Source organism: Mastigoproctus giganteus, chromosome 7 (assembly GCF_048544385.1).
Source record: "Mastigoproctus giganteus isolate SK-2022 chromosome 7, ASM4854438v1, whole genome shotgun sequence".
Lineage (NCBI taxonomy): Eukaryota > Metazoa > Arthropoda > Arachnida > Uropygi > Thelyphonidae > Mastigoproctus > Mastigoproctus giganteus.
Genome location: NC_143581.1, coordinates 9,854,089 through 9,863,660, shown reverse-complemented (window position 1 = coordinate 9,863,660; position 9,572 = coordinate 9,854,089). Strand labels below are relative to the sequence as shown.

At 41.5% G+C, this 9,572-nt stretch overlaps 1 long non-coding RNA gene across 4 annotated transcripts in view; it reads left to right on the top strand.

Moving 5' to 3' along the window:
- LOC150082487 (uncharacterized) overlaps nucleotides 1-9,572 on the top strand; it is a 100,597-nt gene that overhangs the window by 41,384 nt on the left and 49,641 nt on the right. The window contains exon 1 of one of the 4 annotated variants that reach the window (XR_016547191.1): nucleotides 182-341. The exons of 2 other annotated variants lie outside the window; for them this stretch is intronic. This is a non-coding gene — a long non-coding RNA (uncharacterized LOC150082487). Of the gene's footprint in view, nucleotides 1-181; nucleotides 342-559; nucleotides 849-9,572 lie in introns of those variants that run through there. One more of the 4 variants, XR_016547189.1, reaches the window with a different exon arrangement.

The following is a 9,572-nucleotide window of genomic DNA, read 5'->3' as shown; positions in this document are numbered from 1 at the left end:
TACTGCGCTCATCACGAAAAGATAAGATGTGAAAGTAGATATTACCCAAGACGGGATGTCCTTGTTTGGGACACGGATATTATGCAATCGAGCAGGATATGTTATTGAAATGTCAGAGTTGCAAGTTCCTCCTCCTAGAAACGAGTATACACTCGTTTGTAGGAGGAGGAAGTATTCTCGCAAACATAAAACGAATTTCTCCAGTTATGTAGTCGAGATAAATCTTCAGGCTGATGATTTATCACATGTGGACCTGTGTTTTTGTAAAGGGGGCTCCTAGGACGTCAGTTCAACTCCACCTCGTATCTCTGTGAAGAACAGTATCACTACAAATGGGCCAGGTGTGTGACGTAGGTTTGTATATATTATGTGTGTGTTCTGTTGTTGTGTTTGGCCGCTTGGCTACCCAGAAGCATCAATCACCTGGACAGATGATTCTGGGTACTCGTCCACACCACGTTCAGCTCCACAAGCACATAAATCTGTATGATGTAGTCCGAGTTGGAATAATTTTGCATTGAGGGACCCATGTCCTGTTATAATATATGAAGGTTCCATTCCCAGGGAAAACCATGTTCTTGTAGTTTAATCAGTTCGTTCCAACATTTTTGCTTCTCTATCTTTGGATTGGCCTCTAAATTGAGCCGTATATTTAGATATGTAGTTGGTATCTTCCTTTTAATTCCGTGGCATGGTTCCAGCTAATACTTGTAATGCTGCAGTTGATACTATTCTGCAAGCACGATTCACAACAACTAGGATTGATCTTTGCATCGGTTGTAACTTGTTTGCAAATCTTACTACTCTAGCTCTAAAAGATCAGGCTCCTGCTGCGTATGTGACAATAGGTAAGAACACTGCTTTATAATACAAAAGTAAAGTTTTTCTAGAAAGACCCCAGTCTTTGAGATTCTAAGATTTTGCTCTTGAGATTCTAATTATCGTTCCTGAGAATTTTTTAATTTTCTGCGCAAGATGTATCAAATGAGGGAGAAAGGTTAACTTATTGTCTAGCAGATATTTATTTTCTTTTACTAATGGTAGCTGTATTTGATTAATTTTAATTTGTGGTGGTCTTCTGTGGTCTAGTTGAGTTTTAAAAATCATCATTTTTGTTTTACTACGATTTATTATTAATTTGTTATCATTAGACCACTGTTAGAGATCATTAAGGATGTAGTTAGAAGATTACTCAATGTCTGCCCGCGATCTACCGCGAACGATGAGAGTGAGGCCATCTGGGAAAGCTATAGTTCTGCAACAACCAAAATCTCTTTAAAGCCATTCATTTAGTATCATGTTCCATAGTAACGGGCCTAATACTAATCCCCGAGGGCACACGCGCATTGGATCTCCTTCTAATGCTGTATTACTCTAGAACGTATTGGAAATCCCCCAATCCTTGAAGGCTGACCAAATTGAGCCTTAACACAATGATATCTATATTGTTATCTTCTGCAGCCACTCTGATTTCATTTAATACTGTACCGATCTTTGGCCATTTATTTGCATTATCCTTAAATTAAGGATTTAATTGCAATTAAGTAAATTGCAAACTGCGTTTGCAATTTACAGAAGATGGTGGCTCGTCTTTGTGTGGACACTATGTAGACACATAACCTCCACGGGAACAATGTCCACACGATGGAGAATCGTGTGTCCATAAGCTAAGCATATAAAACACTTGGTTACTGTAGTGAAAGGTCGGTATTTGTGGGAACTCTTGACTTCCTAGTGAACCTGAAGGTTACTCCTTGTTTAACTTGTTCCAGCGAATGTCCCCAGTCCATTCAATTTTTATTGCGCAACTCTTCGATTATCTCTTCTTTCCCAAAGTCTTTGGGAACATCATTTATCAATAATGCTGGATTATGTTTCCTGGGAACCGCAGTTGAGATTCCCTCAGTTGACAAGCAATGAGAAGTAGAAATAGTGACTATATCTGATTTTGGTGCTGTCTCTAATACCATTTCTTTGTTTCTTGCTAGGTGGGCCAGGAACCTCTGGGTTCCTGGCCCACCTGCAGCGTAAACAAAATAAACAATAAAAAAAAAATATATATATATAGAAAAAAATTTGAATTTAGCCTTCCCCTTCACAAGTGTGAAATCTAGACTGTTGAATTGTTTGTCTGGTTTTGTTTGGCATTGGCATACAAGGTCTTTCGCCTGGTAAAAATGCCAGATGCAAAGGCCTGCAGGGAGGAAAGATTGTCTGGGTTAGTTGATCCACATTGGTTGGGGAGAAGTTCAGAATGTCTCTCCGAAGGTGATCACTGAGATCCTCGTACAAGTCACAGTCAAAAAGAAGGTGGTACCAGTTTTCCTTGGCTCCACAAAAGAGAAGCCCCAGTTGGTACAGCTTTTCATTGAGGGAGCCGTGGCCGGTCACCAAGAAGGACGTTTAAAGGTTGAGAGAGAACCAGGATCTTGCAGTTTTGGTCATCGCGAACTTTACCTCGGGGAGGAATCTTTTGGTTACTGTGCCTTGTGGAGACGTATTCCACCTGGTTTGCCAGATGTTGACCAGTTCACTGTAACATCTTGTTTTTTCACACTTTATCATCTGCAGTGTGATTAAGCTCAATATCCAGAATACAGGTTGGTATTTTCTTTCTGATTCTGAAGCAGAGCCCACGGAAGATTGTAAACCAATCAAGCGGGAGAGTTCCCGCAATTACCTGAATAGCTACCGTGGAGACAGTCCTGCATATACGGTGGGTGGGTGGCCAGGATCATTCCTCTTTGAATGGAGTTCAGTTTGTTTTTCATTTTTATAATAACTGCACGGTGCAACCACACACCGGCAACATAAGTTACAATGGGTAGAAATACTTCTTTGTAATATAACGATAACGTTCTCTTAGACAAACCCCAATCGCTTCGAGAGACTCTGAGGATGGAGGCAGAAAAACCTTTAACTTTGGTGCTGAGGTGTTGGAGGTGTGGGAAGAAGCAGAGTTTGTGGTCTATAGTGACCCCTAAGACCTTTGCTTGCGTAACTAAAGGCGGTTGCACACCAGAGATCTTGATTTGCGGGAGTCTCCTCAGGTCAAGTTTGTTCTTGAAGATCATCATTTTGGATTTAGCTGGATTTATATGGAGCTTGTTTAACCTCGTCCAGATGGAGAGATTGGACAAAACATGCTGAGCATTAGCTTCCAGAGCAGAGCGTGAGTTTCCAGACACGATGATGGTGGGATCGTCCCCAAATGCTACAATTTTTGTGTTGTCAAAGGAGTTACCAAGCCAATTTTGGAAAACCATGTTCCAGACCAGGGGCCCAAAGACAGAGCCCTGAGGAAATTTTGATTTTACTACTACGGAGCTTTCTGAAAAGTAGTTCTGGAACAGCTTGTACAAATTGGAAGGGCATCTGGCGGCACGGAGACGTTCAAGGGCACTTTACGACCATACAGTGTCGAAGGCTCCTTCGAAGTCGACAAAAATAGCTAATTCATATTTGGAGGTTGAGTTCTTCAGGTGCAGGACCAGATCAAATAGGGCTTCTTCGCAGGAGCGGCCTGGTGTGAAGCCATATTGGGATGGGGAGTTTAAATCCTGTGAAAGGAACAAAGTGGTAACTCTGTGGGCCATTAGCCGTTCTAATATTTTTCTAAGGTTAGCTAGTACTGCAATAGGCCTGAAGGACCGTGGTTCAGTTGAAGGCTTATTTTGTTTTTTAATGAGCCGGAGCAATGCCTCTTTCCAACACTTAGGGAACTGGCTGTCTCGTAGACACTTGTTAAACAGAAGCAAAAGGTGTGATGGTCTTAATTTGTAGAACCTGAGGATGAAGCCATATTCAATAAGGTCCATGCCTGGACATTTCATGGGATTGATTTTTTTTAGTATTGCATCCAGCTCCAGCATGGTAAAGGGGTCAGCTAAGGACTGAGAACAGTAATTAGCATTTTGTGCTCGAAGATCCGCGTGTTCGGGAAGGACTTCCAAGGGGTCATCAGTTGGGAAAAGATTCTCCAGAATGAGATTGACCGAGTCGTGCCAATTGACTTTAAGTTTGACACTATGGCTATTGCTAGTGAGACTGTGGATTTGTTGATTGGAAGGAGAGGAACTGCCGTGTACAGCTAGGGGCTGTGGTGGAAGAGTTTGTGGGTTATTCATTGGGCGTCCTTAATCTTACTTGTTCTAATGCTTGCTGGTATTCAGGACAGGCTATGTCCCGCACCGAGTGCCCATGTTCACGACGTCTTCTCTTGCAGTTCACGCAGCTAGGATTCTCATCCTTGTTTGGATATTCTGCATGAACGTGGCCACTACGGGCGCAGTGTCTACACGTAGGGGATGAGTGCGTACAGTGCTAGGATGTATGTCCATATCCAAGACACAAAAAGCATTTAGTCACCGCGGCGAACGAGCGGAACTTGTGAGAACTACACCCAAGAAAGATCCTGTCAAGTGACATCATTATTCTGAAGATTCTAGGTGATAGTGTGATGACCTGGTGAGCTGTACAACTGGAATTAGCTTTAATTGTGAACCTGAGGTTGGTATCCTGTTTTATTTCCTCAAGGGTGACGCCATGGTCAGCAAGATGTTTGTAGAATAAGTCGTCAAGTATCTCATCTTTGGTAACACTTGTGGGAAGATCATAGACTAGTATAGATGGATTGGTGCACTTGGTGGAATTCACAGTAGTAGTAGTAGTGGTAGTGGCATGTGATGCAAGAAAGCATGTGTATGAGCTAATGCAGCATCACCCAAAAAATAAAAAATAAAAATCACACCATTCCCTCCAAATGCCTGTCCAGTTCCTCCTTAAATTTATTCAACCTATCAACTTCCACAACGACAGATGGAAGTTTGTTCCAGCAATTAACCAACCCGCTGGCTAAAGGCAAATTTCTGCATATCTATTCTACATTTATCTTTTCTTAATTTGAATTTATGCCCCCTTAGGTTCGTAATCTGAACAAGTGGAAGGATCCCATCAGCATTCAGCGTGCTCAACCCATTCAAGGCCTTATAGACCTCAATCAGATCACCGCGCAGGTGCCTAGTCTCCAGCCACTGCAATTTGCAGAACTTAAGCCTCTCTTGGTAAGAGGATCCCTTCATTCCCCTCACCAATCTTGTTGCCGTTCTCTGTACACGCTCAAGCAATCTACATCCTTCCTAAAATGAGGCCTCCAGACCTGTACGCAGTACTCAAGGCGTTGCCTTATACAGAGGGATAATCACCTCCTTTTCCCTGCTAGCAAAATTCCTATATATCATTGACAAAACACCATGACCTGCCCTGGCAGCCTGTCTGCATTGCTCAGAAAACTTCATATCTGACTGCACAATTACTCCCAGTCTTTTTCATTTTCTACCACCTTAAGTGTAGTACCACATAGTTGGTACGTTTCTCTGGGGTTACTTCTACCCATATGCAGTACTTTGCATTTGTCAAGGTTAAACTTCAGTTGCCACTTCTTAGCCCATCTGCCCAAATTATCTAGATCCTGTTGCAATAGCACACTGCCATTACTGTCATTAACAACCCTGCCAACCTTTGTATCATCTGCAAACTTCGACACTTAGCCTGATATACCTTCATCAATATCATTGATAAATATACAAAACAACAGTGGACCCAACACCGAACCCTGTGGGACTCCAATAATAACATTAGTCCACGAAGAGCAGCACCCATTGATTACCACCTCTGTCTTCTCCCACTTAACCATCCTTTTATCCATTGTAGCAACTTACCCTTAATACCATTCTGTTCCAATTTGTACAATAGTCTTCCATGCGCATCCAGTTCCTTTGTGACCTCATCATAATAACCAATCAAATTTGTCAGACAAGACATTCCCTTAACAAACCCATGCTGTGTCTGAATTATTGCTGCAGTCTTGTCTAGATGATCCTGCAATGCATCTTTAACCAGTGACTCCATTATTTTACCCGGAACAGAAGTTAAACTAACTGGTCTGTAATTATCCGTGTCACCCTTCGATCCCCCTTTGTGAATTGGGGATACATTTGCACATCTCCAGTCCGTGGGAATATCCCCTGAGTCCAAGGATGCTCTCATAATTATGGCTAAGGGTTTGCTCAGTTGCTTTGTCGCCTCCTTTAATATAACTGGATAGATCCCATCCACCCCAGGTGCTTTTCTTACGTTTAACTTCAACAATTTCTCCATCACTTTGCTCTCTGCTGGAGTCTCAGTGACTCCAGCAGAGTGAAATAGGCTGGGAGCTGCGATGTTGTCCAGATCCTCCTTCGTTGTGATTTCAAGAAGAACTCCCCGGTTCCTAATTGCTCTCAATGACATGATCTTAACTGTCTTGAAGTCGCTCTTTAGCTTATTCTGTACTATTTCTTTCACCTCTCCGCTAGTCGTCAGTTCTGACTGTTCAGATGCACGGACCAGAAAAAGACGCTGAGGTTTTTGGGTGTCAGCTTTGGCTAGTTGTGGGATGTGGGACAGTCCTTGAGATGGAGTAGCAGATGTCGTCTTGGTTGCCGAGGCATAGGATCTGAGTGGTAGTTCTTTATTCTGTGAGGGGGATTCCAGTGAAGGATGAGTTGTGGTTGGAGGGAGCTTGGATAAGGTATGAAGCGGCCTTTCAAGGATGCTTTTCTGGGACCTGAGCTCTTCATTAACTGCCCGGAGCTTTTCATTATCAATGAGGAGAGCTGTGGAGATAGTCTGCAGTCTAGCCCACAGCTCCTGCACAGTATTTGCTGCCGACGTAATAAATCTGTTATTATCGTGTTTTAGGAATGCCACTAGATTTTTATGCAGCGTAGAGATTACCTGAGGAAGGGATGAGGAGTCAGCAGAAGCAGTGACACCAGGGGCAGAGGAGACAGGAACAGCAAGCCTCTTCGAGGATGGGAGCGCTGATGCAACAGTCCGCTCAAGGGCAGAGAGTGACGGAGTAGCTTTTGGAACTGATGTGGATGATGGAGATGAGGTAGCAAGATTCGAAGAAGCAGAGGATGAGGCTGCAAAATGAGCTGGAGTAGGAGAAACAGGGACAGCTGGTTGGATGGATGAAGGTACAGCAGGTTGTGCAGGATGGGGAGCAGGAGAAGCGTGGGCAAGCGATTCCAAGATGGCGGCAGAAACTGGAGTGGAGATGCTGAAGTCAAGTTTAGCTGCAATTAATTGTTCAGGATCAACAGAGGGTAATATGCCATTATCATCAACTGGGGAAGGATTGTTAGGCGAATGTTAAATTGACTGAATTATTTCATCAGTGAAAAAGGCCCGGGTTCGAATCCCGTCGACGACGGGAGGAACTTTAGTGGGCTTTTTTCATTCCGTGGCTGAGTTAGTCGGTCTCAGGCGTAGATAGCAAGGTTTTTTCCCTCTGAAACTGGGGTTTTTTCGTCCAGCAAAACAGGCAAATCAACCAGAGAACGCAATTTACAGACACGAATATGGGTTAATGTATTTAATTAAGGGAAACCTTAAAATGATAATAATAATAATAATAATAATAATAAAATAACTTCATGGCTGACAAAGAGTTGACAGTAAAAAGGATCATCCTTACAGCCTTTGAGAAAGTCGAATTGCAACTTCCCGTTGGGTTTGGCCCAAAAAGGATGCCAGGCCCTTGTAAAAGAAGAGAAATATCGATTGAACCTTTGTTAGACGTATTTATGGAGGCAAAGAGTCGTTATGTTTACCCCGAGAGATTGTGGTTGGGATTTCTCTTGCTGAGAGGAAACATTCATATGAGAAAGGCCAGAATTTTGATGAGAAAAAACATTATAAAATGAATGGAATTAAATTAATTGAAAGAGACGCATTCGTGGATTTCGGGAATACCTAATTGAAAAGATGGTTTCGGAAGAATTTGATGGACTCTCTGAGTACCATACCAATTTCATCGAGCGAATGTGAAAGACGATTTTCACAAATGAATCTGATTGTCAGCCCAACGAGAGCTTGGATGATGGCAAAAACAGTTTCTTCACTGCGGTTGAGAACTTAATAAAAACCATTCGTGACTAAAAAATCTTTCATCCTGAGGGCCCGGCACTCAATAGTTGACCGATTTATTTACTTATTTTTTATATTCTTGAATAAAAAATTTATGCTTAATAAACTGTGTTAATTTACTAAATTTGTTGTTCTTATTCCAAAAACATTACTACAAAAGTAACAATATCAAGAAAAAGACAATTTTTAGAGTATTTTTCATATCTTTTTAATTTTCAATTGTTCCTGAGAGCAAAAAAGGAGTAGGCACCTATTTTTCTACAAAAAAAGCGCTCTATTTAGGTATACTGTACTTCGTTTCAACTCTTTCTCTTGGTATTGGGATCCGTATATGCTGGAGTATAGGCTGGTGGAGGAGAAGGATGTACTTGCTGTCCACCTGCATACATTGGATTTACCATTCCATAGTTTGAAGTACTCACTGTGGTGTACATTGGCGGGGCTAGATGTTGTTGCTGTACATTGATGGTGTGGTGTTGCACTGGAGCCGGCTGCTGTGCAGGTATGGCAGCTATGATAAAACCTGCGGTTGCCTGTCTTCGGCAACAACGAATGATTATGTAAATAAAGATAGCAGCAAAAGCAAGACACGTTATCACGATGCCTACAATAGGTCCTACTGCAAGATCATAACTGCCTATAAGAGAATAAATATTGTTAATATTTCTTAAATGTGAGCAAGACAGGAAGGTTTTTTTATTCATCAGACTACTCTTCTCTGAAGTTTCGCAGTGTTCAAATTTTTTGCATCAACAACTCTGCAGAAAGGTTTGCAGATTTGGTTGGCAACATTGAAAACTGCAAGAATCGTCCAGGAGTTCCAGGATGAAATTTTTGACAACAGAATCACTTTTCGATCAAAGAGTGCTATGCACTCTTCCTCCTGACCACTCGGCTATAGTATGATGAGTAAAAAATCATCCTGTGTAAACAAGTCCAGAAAATAATTGCGGTTTTTCCACCATTTTTTCTTTTGTTTCTTCTTCATCATTTATTATATAAATAAGAATTGCCATCCTGTTTTCTTATTCTGGAATTTAAATTGTAATCCCAGGTCTTAATCAGATTTATCATGCAAAATCAAGCGGGTGGATATTTATGTAATCCTCAAATGGTACCCAACCTTGTCTTCGAAACCCATTGAGTAAAGAATTTTTGTGTACGTTTTTAATTTATTAAAAACAAGCATAGCTTCTTTAACACACAGTACGTACGAAATTTAAAATTTAAATTCAAACTTGTATTGTCCAAAAACGGATGTTCTTCTACCAAAAATTGCATCAGCATTTGCACAAGGATGTTGCAAAGATTGCATCTTATTTATGGATTCAAAACAATGCCTCAAATGCAGAAGAAAACCAAGAAGAGTTACCACCAATATCTGCAACTGAGAAAGTTCTTTTCGAATGATTTTCTGGATTTTTCCGAAACATTTTTCTCTCTGACGTCTGTGAAACCTGTTTAACACTTTGAGATGTCACTTCCTTTGAGCATGATATTTGGGTTTCTTTACTTGTCAGTGGGACTCTCACAATACGATAAACTTTGCGATCAGTCGGTGTCAAAATTTTCTGTCCACCGGATCGATGTTCGATTTG